Source organism: Aedes albopictus, chromosome 3 (assembly GCF_035046485.1).
Source record: "Aedes albopictus strain Foshan chromosome 3, AalbF5, whole genome shotgun sequence".
NCBI classification, from domain to species: domain Eukaryota; kingdom Metazoa; phylum Arthropoda; class Insecta; order Diptera; family Culicidae; genus Aedes; species Aedes albopictus.
In genome coordinates, this window is record NC_085138.1 from 236,111,886 (window position 1) to 236,130,183 (window position 18,298).

At 42.3% G+C, this 18,298-nt stretch overlaps 1 protein-coding gene across 2 annotated transcripts in view; it reads right to left on the reverse strand.

Annotated features, from left to right (window-relative positions):
* The window catches only part of LOC109431308 (calpain-C), a 94,633-nt gene that overhangs the window by 22,125 nt on the left and 54,210 nt on the right, over positions 1-18,298 (reverse strand). For both annotated transcript variants that reach the window (XM_029868404.2, XM_029868403.2), the window contains one exon: positions 15,283-15,320. The gene's annotated coding sequence lies outside the window, so the exon portion shown is untranslated. The remainder of the gene's footprint in view (positions 1-15,282; positions 15,321-18,298) is intronic.

Below are 18,298 nucleotides of genomic sequence, written 5' to 3' on the forward strand. Positions count from 1 at the left end.
GAATAGTTGTGCTCAGCTGAAACTACGATAAGATCAACTAGAATATGCAATGTTCTGATAAAACTATCATAAAAACAAATAAAACCAAATAGAATCAAGATTGTTACTTGGGATTGAGCGGGCGGAAGGCAATCTTCTTTGATCAACCAGCAGGTTTGATGACAGTCGAAGGTTTGCAGTCTTGAACAGCCCTGGACTGCAACTGATGCAGGTATTCCGGGTACCAATGGTATGCTCGAAATGGCCGAGTCGGTTTTCCGGGACATCGATTAACGCCTTTTTGGGTTTAGCTTGGAGGTTGGAACCTACCAGGGCTTCCAGGTCTGATGGTTCGGACGATGCTGGTGTGACAGGACGGGAGTTGAGGCACATTTCTACCTGTACGAGTAAGGTGAGCTTGTCCTCGTATTTCGTTGTCTGTGCACCAGCACGCAGAAAAAAGCATGGTGAAATCAAAAATATTTCAGGTAAACTCAAATAAATTGTCAATTTGTTCTGGCAACAAAAATAAAACTGTTTGGAGAAAATCGAATGTCACATTTGAAGCAAATTCAATCCATTTTTGAAACAAACATGCATCTTCTGACAGGTTATGTTATAAACAAATGTAAAAATTGTTGTTTTTTTGTGGCAGGTCGGCCCTACGGAAATATTTGTTTTCCAATTAAATTACAAAGTCATTTCCTTCTCTAGGAAAACCCACTTCCCGCGTGGCACTTTCAATGCCAGCATCATGTAGATAGCATACGATCCCGAAATCAATGGGATTTCGTGGAGACTTTTGGTGAAACTTGCCTTTTTTTGCCAGAGAAAATCTTGTTTGGTGCTGCAGCTGGAACTTGAGAGTTTTGTTTATGTTCTCGACGGCGGAACGGAGGGCTCTTCAATGGGTATAGTAAAAATCAATATGTAATTGAAATAGTTTTAAAAATTAATATTTTTGTTTCAAACGAACGAAATTTATTTCCGTGAGTGGTTTTGGTTCCTATCCATCTCGTACTGTTTCAGCATCTGGTAAACTAGATGAAAGACGTGTGATACTCCCTTAAAGGTGGTCGCATTGTCAAAGTGGAGCTCGGAGAACGCCACCGGGTGGCGTAGAGCGGCACGTAAGGCAGTTGACGTCAGATCTCTCACGAGCTCATGGCCCGTGTGGAAAAGCAGATGAAGGTGTCCTCTTACACTTTCGTTGGATCACGATTTCTTACCGATTAGGTTTCGTCCACCGAGGATCCAGATTCTCTGGCAAAGACTTGATAGCTTGAGTTGTGTGCAGACATTGGACGGTGAGGTCCTCGTTTTCAAAAAAAAATATGAATTAGTGAGGAAGAAAGGATTAGGCTCATTCTATCCCGAATCAGAAGATATGAAAAACGACCGAAAAATTGACACTCCAATCGCAATAAATAAAAAAAATAACATTATATGCAATGGAAATTGTCCATCCGCCATACATACACAGAGAACAGACATCCAGGCTAGAACAAATTTCATCCAGAAAGTTGTGTAAGGATTTGAATCTTCACTTGAGTAAGGTTACAAACCAATACACGATGACAACACTAACGCCGCCAAACACCGTATTGAGTTGTCCAAAAAAAAGTCTCACTAAACCTACTGCAAGCCTATCCATATACGCGAGAACAAAAGATGTTTACAAAGTTCTTACAGATAGATTAACACGGGAAATCTGAACACAAACCACTACCACACAGGAATTTGGATTGGTCAATTGCCACAGTCAGTGGTGAATTGAAACATTTCAAGTGGTGAATTAAATTAGTATGGGAAATTAACCGATTGCAGCGCCACGCTATTGCCAGTTGTGTTGCCGATTTCAAATGGCCGTTAAATTCCTTACACAGTTTCGGAACTGGACTTGGATGTCTGTTCTCTGTGATACATATATGCGATAGGGACAAAATAGCACTGTATACGATGTAATGGGTGCAAACTTAAGCGATTCCTGGTAGTCTGGCCATAGAGTGGAGGTGTAGAATACTAAACCGAGAAGCTGACTATTACCTGAGACTATTACCATTTAAGAAGTCAAGCAATAAAAAAGGAGTGGGAAGAACATTTGGAATTTCTAGCGAAACTTAGAAAATATGGTGTACCTACCAAAAAATTACCACTTCATGAATATGGACTATTAGACATGCAAAGGTTTTTCAAATAGTAAGGTAAAATCAAGAATTTAATGAACTGATTAACTAACGAAACATTATTTAGTATAATAATAAGTAGCGTTCATGGATAAATTTTGTCTTCGACAAAAACAGTTCATGCAATGGCCTGAGAAGAAACCCAAAATCTCCGGAACGAATTCAATTTTCTATCGTTTTCTATTTCAAACCATGCAAAACTAACCGTTATAAAATAATTCTACATTATACCGGCCGGATACCACCTTCACCTAGTTTTTCCTCTGTTTGTAAACAACACTACGCTCGGTGTGCTTCTCTTTCTACGCTTTTACGCTACTTTTGTTCCAATGGGTGATATTGATTGCCTACGTATGTACGTAACATACATTTCAATGAAAGAAGAGAGAGGAAAAAACAATCAGAACCGATAGCCAGATTATTGATCAATTTCCATTTTCAGTTTTTGCTTCCTCATCTTCAGGATTGCAACTTTTGGTTGCCAAAACTCTGCGCCAGCTGCCGTCCCTCACGTCCGTGCCCCAGAGAGCTCAGACAGCCAGCAGCGCCAACGGGAAATCCCTGAGCCCGTTCCAACTGTGCCCGATGAGAATCTAGCCTAGAAAAAACATATGCTTGATCGCTGCACGCGGCGATCCATGCGCGCGGATCAATGAGCCTCGTGTTGTAGTGCGTGATATGGATTGATTACTCCCGCCGAGCCGTGGAAGATAGATAGGAAAAAATGAAACTAAAGACGAATCGTGCCTATACTGAATTAATCGAACATTATGGTAACGTTTTCGGCTATCTGCCGTGGGTGAGGCCACGGTGGTAGTCGCCCAGTCAGACAGTCGGTAGTAGATCGATTGCACGGAATAGCGTTGAAAGGCATTTATAGGGTGCAATATGGTTTGGTTATATAAGGCACCGCCTAGTTCGGGGCTGCACGCTCGCAGGCCAATAGCTTAACTTGAAGAAAGCAAATTTTCTGGTCTGATTTTGTATCTTCAATCAGTTTGTTAAGCTGTGTTCCAATGAAGCATTATTTAACAAATGGAAAACCATGACCTACAGAGGCATAAACCTAAACCTAAATGCATATTATTTAAATATTATGTTGGCAAGACATTTATAGCATTTTCTTTGAACACGTATCGAAGCAGAATAATGGCCTCGCGATAGTAGGCACAGATTCTATTCAACGATCTGGCACCACTTGCGATGTCTTTTTTCTTCATAGTGGTCCAAATTTCAGAATACCTGGCAAAATTACACAATCATAGTAACCCTCTCCTTACTCATGGGCCCTGAGAACCCCGGCTATACATAGAGTGAACGTGAAAGATCTCCATTCTGCACTGCTGCTAAATTAAGCTTTGACCTGGGACCAGATCAGATTCTTATCCACTTACTGTATAGCCTTGTTTAGGCTACGTCTCCCGAGGTTCTGGGTCTGCCTCTGATGTGATGTTCTGCAGATTCCATCTCCTTTCTGTCGTAGTGACCCATATTTAATTTCCTTCCTGATGTATTTCTGTGGTCTCTGCTGATACGCACCACGTCGCACGTCCATATACATACAAGCATAGATTTTATAGAAAACCTCAGTACTTTGCGTATTACATAGAAACTTGATGTTTTTTCGACTTTCAGTCACAGAAAAAGCATTGATTATTTCAAACCATTGCCTACGTGTCGATCCTGTGGTTGGGATCTTCATCAGGGCTCGGAAAAAACACCAAGTTTCCGTAAAACCCTGTCGGTCCCCGTAAGTTGATTACATACTATTTCGAATTAATCCGAATAAGAACAATTTTAGTGTAGTGGCACCAAACAGGATAACCTTAATTCAAGATGTTGAGCGATAAAGATCGTTACTGAACTCTAACAGTAATTAACAGTCCCTTACCGTGCAGGGCTCTGGCGAAGTGGACCCTTTCCCGTGATACTCGTGGGATTTCTTGCACCAAAGATAAAAAAAAAGGTAGTAGCAGTAGTGACAGTTGCGAGTCTCATCTAAGGAGAGCAGAGACAAGAAAAGGTAACTATACGTGAAGTAGGGAATTCCATTTCTAGCTTGCACGCTAGGAGAGGTCATGGAAGGAGTGTGGCGATGAGGACCATAAACAAAATCAGAGATGGGTTTTCTGCCACGGAAGAGCTGCACAGCAGGTTGACTACATCATCGACTTTGCGTTCTCAAAGTTGAACCACAGACCAACAGACATAACATTTCGAACATTTTTCGATTCAAATCATAGTCACGGAAACATATTCGCCCAATGCTAAAAGGACTATGTTTGGCCGACCACCAACTAGGTGGCGGTAGTGAGCAAACGTCAAACTCGAACAAAAACTGCGAGCCACGGTTGGGCAGTTGGCCAACTATCAAATTTTGAAGAAGACCGTTAAATCGGTGTACGATGGGAATTATCAGAGCACAGAAACAAAATCTGAACATTAATCGTCATGTGAACTGAAATCTAACGGAAACAATGATCATGTAATGAAAACTTTAATGTGTTTTTCTATCAATTTCAATGCACATGTATGGCGAAATGACCATCGTTAAATATTCCATAATGTTTAACTCGATATTAATGAGACAATGTTACTTCGTGTCTATATTCCCTGGAATTTGTTGGGCAACATGACATTTAAACGAAGAAACTGCGAACATTACATGATCATAATGTAAAGATGCGCACGCCCATCTGTTTTGCCTGACAAGCTAATCAAAACAAACATGGCTACCGTGTTCGACGTGATTGCTGGCAGGAAAGTTAAATATTTTCAGCATTTTCAAGTTTTTAAATGTCTTCCGGTAAGTTTTTGTGTAATTATGTTTCTATAGTGATTACTATCAATGGATTTCAATGCTGTTTCAGGTAAGCGAAAGCGAAATCCAATGGAAAAGACAGCAATATCAGCGGTAACGGAGGTGCGGTGGGATCCGGAAAGATGACCGGCTGTGAATTAGCATCTCTTTGTAATATTGTGATTTATTATCAGCTTGAGGTGAAATTATGTGAAATAAATGTGATATGGAAACAACATCAATAAATACTGTTTTAATCTCGTAAAGAGAAAAACATTCGAATACTACCGAAGCAATTTTTGGGGGTTCATATTTACATGAGAATGAAGTTTACATGAGCAAGCTTTACTCAAGAAATGAAAAATAAAACGTAATGTAATGTTCCGCTACATATCACGCTCCAATTATGTGCATGATATATAATGTAAATCTACAAAATTTGTTCGAACTGTGAGTGTTACGTCTGTTTGTCTGTGGTTGAACATCAATAGGGCACTGCACTGTTTTGATTTTGTATGGGACTTTGACGTTTCGTGGCCTTGTTGTTTACAAAATTTCTGTAAGAGTGAAAGAGAAGGAGAGATTTTCATGCAGTGCCCTATAAGGACCTCAAGCAGGGCTTGCTAAGATTTCGTAAGTTGACAATAGCGACCAATGCCTCATGACAGCTGCAGCAGCCGGGGTTCGCAAGGCCAAAAGGCATGGTACACAAATTACGTAGCGCTAGAATAGGCCATTTCAGACCCCCTGCATCCCCCTTGTAACGGTTTTTGTATGAAAATCTAAAAATTTCTGTATGGATTGTAACGCTGCCTAAGACTCCCCCTCCCTGGTTGCCTCTCACCCCAGTTGGTCTAGGCTCAATCCTAGTCGACGCCGTTAGTATTTCTGAGACAAAAATATCGGAGCACGCCTTCCCTCGGATAGAAAGTAAAGCCGTAAATCCCGGCCCATGTGTTGATGGGTTCGATATGTAAGGTTCCAGGTGTAGTGGCTGTCTCCCTGGGCGTCGGAATATAAGACTTAGCTCCTAGACTCAGCCGACGTAAAACACAACTGGCGCCGAACGGTGCTAATTGGCTAGAAAGAAGAAGAAGAAGAACCCTGAAAGTTAAGAGCAGTAATGCCAGTAAGTCAGATCCCGGTCAGTCACCCCGCGAAGCTGGGAAGGTGGGCCTGAAAAAGTCGACCCTACCCCGATTGAATGAAACTGGGGTTGCGGGCTTGTGTAGATCCGCAGCCATCAATGATTATGGCGGGTCAGAAGAGGACGACCTCTGTAACCGCAAGAGGAACGCTAAGCCAAGGAGAAGTAGGAGGACAGATTCCAAGAGAGAAAAGGATAAACCCTCGTCATCAAGACTGACGAGTAAGAGGTCTTGAAGGCGATTGTGAGATATAAGATGTACTGCATAAAGCTGTGGAAAGGAGATTGATCACAGCAGGCGATATAGCGCATTTGAATGTGATGCGAACTGTCAAGCAGACAATGTTAGCATCCCTGCTTGCGTAGCAACAACTCCAGGCGTCACCCAACCGCGTTCACTCTTGCCACTTGCGAACCGACGTCAGCCTGGGTAAGTTGTGTGTGCTGCACGTGAGGGGTGATTCCTTCCCAGTGAAATACTAAACTCCACATTGGCGAATTCCTGCCAGTTTTTTCGTTTAATTGAGGAAATGGAACCTATATTTTTGCTGGGAGGAATCACCCTTCAATGTGCATGCATTAGTGAACAAGTGAGGGAAACACAAAACCCATATGTGAAAAGTGGAAGTTCGGTGTGATATTTTTCGGGGACGTAGCTCCCGCTGGAGCATGCCTGCGGAAAACTGTTTGTGCATGGGCAATTATTGACGGGAAAGAGTGTGAAAGTGCAACAAAAGAACAAATTCCAGCAGCGCTAGAGTGATCAAATTGTTTTGTTTTGTGCTTACAGCGTGTTGTTTGTCGTGGAGAAAGACTCCCGGCAATGTCCGCTTACGAAAAGCTAGGTTAGAAAGACCCCGTTGTTTTGCTTCGCGCAAATGTCGGATCGGAAGCTTACAGCGTGTTGTTTGTCGTGGAAGAAGACTCCCGGCAATGTCCGCTTACGAAAAGCTAGGTTCGAAAGATCCCGTTGTTTTGCTTCGCGCAAATGTCGGATCGGAAGCTTACAGCGTGTTGTTTGTCGTGGAGGAAGACTCCTGGCAATTTCCGCTTACGAAAAGCTAGGTTAGAAAGATCCCGTTGTTTTGCTTCGCGCAAATGTCGGATCGGAAGCTTACAGCGTGTTGTTTCTCGTGGAGGAAGACTCCCGGCAATGTCCGCTTACGAAAAGCTAGGTTAGAAAGATCCCGTTGTTTTGCTTCGCGCAAATATCGGATCGGAAGCTTACAGCGTGTTGTTTGTCGTGGAGGAAGACTCCCGGCAATGTCCGCTTACGAAAAGCTAGGTTAGAAAGATCCCGTTGTTTTGCTTCGCGCAAATGTCGGATCGGAAGCTTACAGCGTGTTGTTTGTCGTGGAGGAAGACTCCCGGCAATGTCCGCTTACGAAAAGCTAGGTTAGAAAGATCCCGTTGTTTTGCTTCGCGCAAATGTCGGATCGGAAGCTTACAGCGTGTTGTTTCTCGTGGAGGAAGACTCCCGGCAATGTCCGCTTACGAAAAGCTAGGTTCGAAAGATCCCGTTGTTTTGCTTCGCGCAAATGTCGGATCGGAAGCTTACAGCGTGTTGTTTGTCGTGGAGGAAGACTCCTGGCAATTTCCGCTTACGAAAAGCTAGGTTAGAAAGATCCCGTTGTTTTGCTTCGCGCAAATGTCGGATCGGAAGCTTACAGCGTGTTGTTTCTCGTGGAGGAAGACTCCCGGCAATGTCCGCTTACGAAAAGCTAGGTTAGAAAGATCCCGTTGTTTTGCTTCGCGCAAATGTCGGATCGGAAGCTTACAGCGTGTTGTTTGTCGTGGAGGAAGACTCCTGGCAATTTCCGCTTACGAAAAGCTAGGTTAGAAAGATCCCGTTGTTTTGCTTCGCGCAAATGTCGGATCGGAAGCTTACAGCGTGTTGTTTGTCGTGGAGGAAGACTCCCGGCAATGTCCGCTTACGAAAAGCTAGGTTAGAAAGATCCCGTTGTTTTGCTTCGCGCAAATGTCGGATCGGAAGCTTACAGCGTGTTGTTTGTCGTGAAGAGAGAGTCCCGGCAATTTCCGCTGATGAAAAGCTAGATTGGAAAGATCCCGTTGTTTTGCTTCGCGCAAATATCGGATTGGAAGTTTGCATCGTGTTGTTTGTCATGGCAAAACATTGGCAATGTACGCAAAAAAAATATTAGAAAAATCACGTAGTTTTGATTCGTGCAAATGTGGAATCGAATGGTTACAACATATTATTTATCAAAGAGTGTCGTCAATGTTGGCTGGCCAGAAGAAGGATTATGTTAATGCAGTTTGTTTTCTGTGACTAGTGTTCCAATGAGGGGCAAGGCAATGAACTTTATCTATAATGTATTTTATCAGATATCTCGAATTTAAACGACGGAGCAATGGGATATATTTGGGTATAAGATTAAATAAAGACTCAAAGAACAAGATTTTTTTCTGGATCACCCAGTACCAAAACGGTAATTTCTTTTAAATACTACAAGTATAGAGGCTTGCATTACCAACATAACTAACGAAATGAGATACAATTTGTAAGCATTGCCCTCAAAATTATTTCGCGAGCAAAGACGGCTGTATCGAGCGACCCCGAACGAGAGAAAGAGAGAGAGAGATGATTACGTCACTGTGCAAACAATCCTATTGGGTGGGAATAGGGATGTCATATACGTGCCTATTGCTCGACGGAAAATATCATTCCCACAATTAAGCACTAAAATGTTCGAGCTATTTTGAAAAATTAGCGGCAGCATAGTCAGAATGGTACCTCACAATGAAACTGTATTCGATAGCTTCATGGCAGCAATTGCAACGTATGCGATGATGTAATATAACAGTAACTTATTGCCCGTTGTGATGATTTATAGATTCCGACGCAAATGATTAGGCTCATTTTCAGCGTAGGTGCGTTATAAATCTGCATTAACATGTCTAAAGGGTCTAACTCGTTTTGTAAACAAACATTGTTTCTGTCGCTGTAGGGCTCATCTCGATCCACCCACGCATTTGGGGGCCGTTATCAGAAAGATCTAACTTTGCTCTTTCTGATAACGGCCCCCAGATGCGTGGGTGGATCGAGATGAGCCCTACAGCGACAGAAACAATGTTTGTTTACAAAACGAGTTAGACCCTTTAGACATGTTAATGCAGAAATGTTTGCTTACAATGCAAAACTATCACCAAATGTGTACCTAGCAACACAGCGTAAAATATTCACCAGGACGCGGTCTGGTTTTATATCTGTGGGCCCACGCAACTAATTTTCGCGCAGAAGTCTAAACAGGTGGAATCTCCGCAATATGTTAAATCGTTGTAAGTAAACTGAGATACGGAAATTCATTTTTTTTTTTGTTAAAAATATGTAAAACTTCTTTAGAGTAAGAGGAGGATGTGAGATATAAGATGTACTGCATAAAGCTGTGGAAAGGAGATTGATCACAGCAGGCGATATAGCGCATTTGAATGTGATGCGAACTGTCAAGCAGACAATGTTAGCATCCCTGCTTGCGTAGCAACAACTCCAGGCGTCACCCAACCGCGTTCACTCTTGCCACTTGCGAACCGACGTCAGCCTGGGTAAGTTGTGTGTGCTGCACGTGAGGGGTGATTCCTTCCCAGTGAAATACTAAACTCCACAGCGATGACAAGCGATTCTAATCCCACGGAGCTTGTAGGCGATGCATCGCGATGTACGTAGTATTCGACGCGACGTACCAGTATTGGAGAAATAATTACTGTTTGATCGGCGGAAGATGTCCTTGATCAGGGAGTCAAGGAGTGGGTTCTCACCGCCGAAGCGACTCTAAATGCCAAAAACTTGAACGAGTTCACAAATGCGGAAGAGCTCGTCGTAGGTATTGGAAGACCCGACTGGGATACAGATGGCTTGGTTCAGCTACATGTGTCGGACGCCAATAAGTCCGTTAAAATAGGAAAGCTCAAGGTGGGTGAGTCGGTATGTCTCGAGCTACCGAAGGCTTGCTTCAAGTGTTTTGAACACAAGTCGTGGCCCTGGTAGGAGTACGCCTACATAGCGGTGAGGAGGTTAAGCCCTAGTCCTTTTTATGAGGACCACTTAGAACTGGTTCTGACGATAAGGGTAGGGTAACCGATGAGAAAATTGTGGGGATTGCAAAATCCATTAGCGTAGGTAAGGACCCAGGTCCGGACGAGGTTCCGAACTGCTAGGCATGCAGAAATATCTGCACGCGGGTTGTCTTCCTAGAGGTTTAAAAGCAGCTATTGGCGAAAATAGGGCAAACATACGAAGGCTCCTTGGCATAGCATGCTTGACCCGGCGGGGAAGGTGCTCGATTGGATCATTCCCTACAGACTGTTGAAGCACAGCGAGTGTGTGTAGATGGTCTCTCGAGTATCCAGTTCGGCTTCTGTAAAAGGGGATCGTCTGTAGATGCTATCTTGCCGGTTACAAAGACCGCCGAAATAACTCTCCAGTGGAAGAAGAAAGGAACTGGATTCTTTAGCCGCTGCGTGAGAACCCTACGCTCTACCACATTACTATAATTACGTTCAAGTGAAATGGCGGGTAAATTGAATCGATTCTGTGTTGGCAGCTAGTTTTGTACACTTATACAGTAGTGAAGCTGGCTTGACTTTGCCAAGTGACTTCAGCAGGGCAGCGGTGAGTCAGCAGTCAACCATGCAAGAGGATTCAGTTCAAATATACACAGCAGGCGACATGTGTCGTGCGTGAAAATATAATTATCAGATATTGCTGTGTGCATTCAAAATGCAAATATCAAATGCGGGAGCACCAAATGCGGTAAGATTTTCTAACAAGTAACCCGATGTCAATGGGAGCTTTCGAATCCTAGGTTGGCGGTGAAATTGGCTATGGTTGCTACGTTGCCTTTGGTAACATGTGTTACCGCGTTTGAAGCGCATTTGGACACCGTTTGCATCTTGAACGCACAGAGCAATACAATTCCAGACATCACAATCACAATGCCAACAAGGTTGTGATGAATTTGAAAAAAAAAACATTTTTGTTTCTGCATTAGTTTTGGCAAAGTTTCAACAGAAGCTGCTTAGAAAGCTATCCAGCTACCTCATGTGAACTTTCAAGTTCCAACATTATTTAAAAATGAAGCTTAGCCTTCTTAGGGCTAAAGAGCACTCGGATAAGCTGCTAAGTTTATAAAGTTCCCGCAAGGTTCCATCCTAGGTCCGGTATTACGGAATGTCATGTACGACGAGATGTTGAGGTTAAAGTTCCCGATGGGCGTGGCCATCGTCGACTTCGCTGACGATATCACGCTGGAGGTCTACAGTGAATCGATCGAAGAAGCGGAATTATTAACTGTGCAACACACACTCGATCGCAGTTGCGGAGGAGAAGATGAGCTTCGGGAAACTGAAATTGGCTCATCATAAAACTGAGGTGGTAGCTACGATGATTATGCCTTGAAAAAGCCTCCGCAGTTGTAGTGGCATTGTCCCGGATAATGTACAATAGGTCTATTCCAATATGCGCAAGCTTCTGACTAGTGTCGTCTCGACCATACTAGAGCCTGGAAGATATATAGCATCCATTCTATCTAAGTTTGCGTCATTTTAACCCATGAAAAAACTACTGTCACGCACGCGCAAGTGTATCCATTGGGTGGGGCACTTAAGGGACGGTGGTGCCCTGCGGTCGAAATCGAGCCTTACAGCGATTGAGTGGTCGCGTGGAGAACATCCTTCTAGCGTTGCTATCCTGGCGTCGGGGTTCGATCCGAGCTTGCGGTTGGAAAGGGGTTCCCGGCAAGTGCTGGCTAATAGGGCCTTACTTACGGGAAGGTCTAAGACGCCGTCCACACGTAACGCTCCAGGGGGAGGGGGGAGTACGGTCGAGCGTTACGGCCTATACAAAAATTTTACAATTTTCATACAAAAAAAGCGTTACGGAGGGGGAAGGGGAGGTAAAAAAATGTCGCATTTAAATAGCGTTACGTAATAAATGGATGCTGTGCAAGCGATATCAATTTTTGATACTTGCTGTGCAGTTGGCTGCAGACGTGGTGTCGATCGATCCTGCCTGCCTTCCGAGGACAAAGGGAGTAGTAAGGACCACTCGGGAAACTGACTAAGCGCCAGCATGGTACCTAGGTAGACTCCCCAAAGCGTGTGATCGATGTTCGTTGCTGCAGGCTACGTAGCTAACCTTAAGGATGCGATGTGCACTTGCCCCTCTCTGAAGCAATGCCTTCTGGGTGGTTCCAGAGAGACGAAAGGTTTGGCAACCATGGGAATGTTGTTTAGTAGGTTGAGGAAAGAATTGTTCTAGCTTTCACTTTTATTGTAGAAGACAATCCTTAACAGCACACTACCTGGACCTCCCTGTTCAGGTTTTTGTTGAGCAGATTATCCCCCAAGGAAAATAAAAGAAAGACAACATGAGGAGTTCTTCACCTGGGTGATTCTCGTAAGGGCTGATCAACGATGCATTAGTTGTTACCCTGTATCTAGATGATCCTAGTACAACTTGCAGACGCATCATCTGTTCATTGATTTCAAAGTATAAATCATATGATCGATAAATCGTGAATGCTTCAATCATGACTTGTCCAGAAATCTATGTTGAATAAAAAAAACTAAAATTTCATGAATAATCAACGCATACGCTGCAATTTTGAGTGGGTCACTGAAATCATAACTGTAATAACTCGGAAAATTTATTACTACTAAATTTATTTTTAAACAATCTACGCAATTTACGTGAACAATAAAAAAATGATAGTATTGATGTTGTTGTCGAAAGCTGTTACATCAGTTGATCGCCCGATATGAAACGTGTTATTAACACCTCAAGCCGTTGACGTGAGTACAGTATTACTTATTGAACGTAGAGTCCAATCACAGCTATGTACCTTTTCATAAAAAAACATACAAATGCACCAAACATCGAAATTGCAATGCAAATTGTACTGGTTCGATAACAGGCAAGTAACAACACGGCGATCAACCCGTACAAAATTGCTTTCGGTACGCTAGTTAGTGGCCAGTGAATCAATTTTTACAATTACTGAAACAAGCATCCACACCACAAGTGAACAGCTGGGAGCCCTCGAAAACAATAGCACTATTTGACTAATCGGTGAGGAAGATATTCGAAACCATTATGTTTCTTTTTTTCAGCACCTATAGCTACTGCTACCGAGACTCGAATGGAGAGGCAAAAGGGAAAGTATTTATACCAGCGTGGCTCGGCGGGGCGACTTGAGCGGGATGTTGTGAAGACCGTTTAATGAGCTCTCTGTATGTAACATTAAGTGAGAAATTTCTCACGAAGTATGTACGAAGTAAAAACAAACAAATCTTCGGAAAAGAGTGTCTAAGTTCAATGTTGGATTTTTTTTGTGTGAGAGGTCTAGTTGTGTGGCATCAGCAAGTCTAGGGGTGCGGAACTACCTTGCAATCAATAGTATAGTAGCTAGCAATCCTTTCTCTTATGCGATTTGTTGCATCACACTGTGCATTAACTTAATAAGCCTGAATAGTACTTGAACTAGCTCTAGTTGGTATGTATGTTTGCGTCAGTGGTACAAATATTAGCATGCTAGCGGAAATCGAAATAAAGTGAATTAGTGCGGGAAGTGCGATTAATATATGAGCAGACAGTTTGCCTTTTTAGAATTTCACTTTTTACGTATCCCTAGAATCTACGTCACTAAGTAAGCCTGCCTCTGTTTCTATCTGCAACCATGTGTTATGTCTTGCTAGTTCCAAACCCAAGAAGTATCTGATTGTCGCAGAATCTATGTATCATGTTAGGCAAAATGTCTGCTCTATCAAACATTTGCTATCAAACTATTTGTTTTCTGCGTTCAATATTTTATAAATACTCCTCAACTATTGAACGAACATGCTAATAGATGTGTGTGTTTACTTGCTACAGCTAGGTGCCTCTTCTCTGTGCTGTGGGCATAGTCCGTGATTTGAGTTGAAATCAGTAGCAATTAATTATCGGTTTAACTTTCCGTTGATGTTTAAACCTCACTCGTCGACGTGGATAATAAAATAAATAGCTATAGAACCAGATAACAAACGTTTTCATCGAAGTTTACATTGCTTTCTACCGTACCGATTGAAAGCTACCGTGTCACGTATTATTGTTGTCTACATTGCCATTGTACCTGCTTCTCAGATTTGAGCGCCAAGCCATCTGCCGTCTAGTAGAAGAAACCGAGTTTCAACCGAATAGGGATTACAATACCGCATTATGGTTCTCTCTATTTGCAATCAGTGTAAAGACACGATCTCGTGCAATGATCCTGTAGTTACCTGCAGCGTCTGTGAAAATGCACTCTTATTCCATGCAGTGTGCGTAGGATTGTCAGTAGCAGAAGGAATCGCATGTATGAATCCAAATATTCTTTGGATATGCAACAAATGTCGCAGAGCCAAAGAAGAACGCAGATCTTCTCAAAAGGCGAGTATCATTGATAGTACAACCACCAGTGACATCGTTGAGCTTAAAACGGAAATGGAAAGAACGAAAGTAATGCTGAATGAACTAAGTCATAAATTCGACAGCTTGAACGCATCCTCATTTCGGTCGGAACACGTGTTAAATTCCTCACTGTTTACATCTACAAGACTTGATCATTCCATCCAAAATCAAGGACACTCCAATACGTCACTATTCGTCTCCAACATAGCTCCCGATGTAACCGACGAAGAATTTAAACGAATGGTCGAAGAAACTGTCGGACCTGGAAATATAGTTTCGTTCAAATGTTTGGTGCCAGCGTGGAAAGAAAAATCAAGCTTGGACTACATCTCCTACAAAGTCGTCGTCAACGTCAAACACGGTACTGCATCAAATGCTGTTAACTGGCCCAATGGAGTGCGTTGCAGAGAGTTCGTTAACCGTCTCAATGAATCGTGGCGCCCGGCCCATCGCATCGTGTAAATTGATAAATTGATTGTTAGGAAATATGACTTTATTGAATATCTTGTTGTTAAATGTTTGTTCTACTGCAATGTTTTCTATTAATGTAATTGTTATATGTTATACTACTATCAATCATCATTGGGGCAAAACTATGCCTGTTGATGTAACCAAATAAATAAACATAAATAATACTTGTAGACAATAGTTGCGCATTTGCTTTGCTGGGTGTTCCCTCAATTAAAAGCACTATAAGCCCATGTCATGTCATTTGATGTTAACTTACACTTTTTTCGCCTGCAATCCATCACGTTCGGGACATTCCTGAAAAGATAATCAAGAAAAGGAAATGAATGTGATTAATACCATTTTCGTCCGACACATCTCATAATCATCAACATGGAGCTACTCGAATGGGTTTAAAACTTTCTCGATATGTTGTATACACATATTATTTCACTCTGTCCCGTGTGTTGACTCGAAACCTGCCATAGCATCAGCAAGCCACTTGAACTTTTATCTCATCGCCGGGCGTCATCAATTCGGCACACTTACGACAAGCCAATCCCCTTAGTCCGCCGGCGGCGGCGCAACTCTTGGGTCGGATGATTTCGTCATTCCACGCCACGGCACACCGCCGTACACCGAAAACCAGATAAATAAATCATGTCCATGAGAAGAAACCTACTCGAACTCCAGCCAGCGCAGCGGTTTCGAACGATGTGAGTTGCGTTTTCACTTTCACCTTGCCAACCCGAAGCCAAGTCGCGCGGGCAAGGCCTAGGCTAGACCGGTCAATCCGATTTGCAACTATGGACAAGAAATTGAAATTTTACGACTAAGTCAAACAATGCGTTTCAAAAAATATAACTACTCGCCCAATTCATCTGAAATGAATGATCGGTAATAAGCCATCCAATGCTATTTGAGCCCCGTCTTTTAATTTGTGTGACTTCATAATAAAATTCAAATTCGAATTTAAGTTGAAAATAATCCTCTGAAATATCAACAACCTATCAGAATGGTTCGAGAACAAAATACTGCAAGTTGCAAGAAGCAGAGTTATTATTTACTAACACTTAAACACTTAGCCTTAAAACTTTGATATGACATCTTCACTACGGAAAATATTCTCTATTCTAGCCCAAAGTATTGATGTTTCCTAGGGTTGTTTAAATGATATTGCTAACTTGAAATTGCAAATTTTCTTGTCCAGAAACGCGAAATAATCGTGATCTTATTCATTACCAAGTGCAACTCGCCAAACTCACATAATTGCTGGATTTTTTTTCTGATCCATAGTACCACAGTGGATTGCGAATCGTGTTCCGTTCCTTAATTGTTGTTATTATCTTTTGCCATATTGGTACAGATCTCGATTCAATCAAATAACAGCAACATCTCCGAGGTCTTGCCTTTTGTGAAGTAAGGCCAATCAAATGATTCACAACCGCGGATGCGAACTCGCAGAGCTTGATGGTTGTGTTGTGAGACTAGTTGGACTGCAAAATGAAGAGTCGGCAACCTGGATGGAGCGTCCAACATCCATTGGCGTAGCTAGGGGGGGTTCCAGGGGTGCCTGGCACCCCCTAGAACAAATTTGGCACCCCCTAGAATTTTTCCTCGACTGGCACCTAAAATTTAAAACTTCACACATTCCAATATTGATGGCACATTTAAACAAAACATAAACAAACCTATAATTACTTATACAACTGTTGTACGTGTTGCCGTTTTGGATATTGGTAAGAACAATGAACAGACTTCTATATTTATTCAATGATTTCTCTATGCCTCCTTTATGGATTCCTCCCGATATTTCTTCAATAAACTTTCCTTAGGATTCTGCTTCCTGATGGGGTTGTACATACAAGAAATGTCTGCAGAGATTGATCAAGCAATTTCTCCGGTGATTCTTCTAGGAATTCCTTCAGAGATTCTTCCAGAAATTTCTCATGGAATTCTTCCAGGAGGTTATATTGGCCTTCCTCCGGTAATTGTGGCTAGAATTCCTCAAGCAACTCCAGCTAAGATTCTTCCAGCAATTCCTACTGGGAATTCTACTAGGGAAGTTCTTCTGGAAATTCTTCCGGAAAATCTCTCTGTGATTTATCTAAAAATCCCTTCGGTGATTCTTCCAGAGATTTCTTCAAGGATTTATCCTCTAGAAATACCACAAGGGATTTCTCCAAGAACTTCTATTGACCTTGTTCCGTGAATTCCAGCTGGAACTCTTCAAGCAATCCCCTTTAAAACTCCTTCAGAAATACTTCTAAAGATTTCTTCTGGCATTTTTCCTGTGATTTCTCCTGCGATTCCATTAGGGATTCCTCCAGTATACTTCTACCGATTATTTCAAGGAGAACTGTAGGTATTCCTCCAGGCATTTGTTTGTCTTCTCTTAGGATACCCCCGACATCCCTGGTTCAAGGATTTCTCTAGAAATTACTTCTATGATACCTCCCGGAATTCTGGGAATTCCTCCAGATATTTCAGCTGGGATTCCTCAAGCAATTTCTGCGGTTCTTCCAGCTATTCTTCCTTCAGAAATTCTAACCGTGGTACTTCAGAAATTATGCTACGGATTCTTCTAAAGCTTTCTCCTGGCTTTTCTGCAGGGATCTTACCAAAGAATCTTCCTGGAATTCATGCAGAAATTCTTTTGGTTGTTCTACCAGGGATTTCTCTAAAAACTCATCCAGGAATTCCTCAAGAAATTTTATCCAAAGATTTCTCCAGAAATTCCTCATGGAATTCCTTGAGAAACTCCGTTTGGCCTTCCTCCAAGAATTTCTGAAACAACTCCTCCTGTGGTTCTACCAGCAATTTCTCCAGAAGTTCTTACTATGATATGGCCAGAAATTCTTCTAGAGATTCCTATATGAATTTATCCTAGCATAGTGGCGGCTGGAATATATCGGATAAATCTTTCTGAGAATCCTTCATATATTCCTTATATTCCTCCTGCGATTCCTTTAGGGCCTTCTTTACATATTCTTCCAGAATACCTCTACCGGTTCTAGCAGGGACTTCTCTAGGTATTCCATGGATTTTTCTTTAGATTCCCCCCAGGCATTCCTGATGAGGTTTCTCTAGAAATTTCTCCAGCAATTTCTGCTGAGATTTCTACAATGATACATCTCAGAATCCTTCTAAGAATACCTCCTGAGATTTTTTTTTGGGATTTGTTTAGAAGCTCTTCGGTGATTCCTCCAGGAAATTTAATCCAAGATATTTTATCCAAAAATTCGCTCATAATTTTCTCATAGATTTTCTCCCATGAACTCCTATTTGCCTTCCAC